We start from the raw sequence: 371 nt of genomic DNA, 5'->3' as shown, positions 1-371 counted from the left end.
TCTTAACTTTAGTTGTATAAGCATGAACAATTGTAAAATTTGAGAATTAGTAATATCTAAAAAGGTAATAACTCTAAGCAATTGTAAACTCTGAGTTATATATATATTGGTAAATTAAAAGTTTGGATTTTAGCACTCTAAAAACAATGACTATATAGCACGTAGTTAATTATCTGTGTAGAGACAAAGTCTTTGAAACTTCAAGAATGTAGAGGGGAAAACAACTTTTTAAAACACAATAACTTTATTTTATGACTTTGACTCTCTATAAACCCCAAGTTTAAAATTATTTTGAATTACACATATAGAACTGTGACTACACTGGTTTTGTCTCAAAAACAATTTCTCTGAGGTAAGGGAGAGATGAGGCT

Source organism: Mastomys coucha, unplaced genomic scaffold (assembly GCF_008632895.1).
Source record: "Mastomys coucha isolate ucsf_1 unplaced genomic scaffold, UCSF_Mcou_1 pScaffold15, whole genome shotgun sequence".
NCBI lineage: Eukaryota > Metazoa > Chordata > Mammalia > Rodentia > Muridae > Mastomys > Mastomys coucha.
This window is presented reverse-complemented; position numbering follows the sequence as displayed.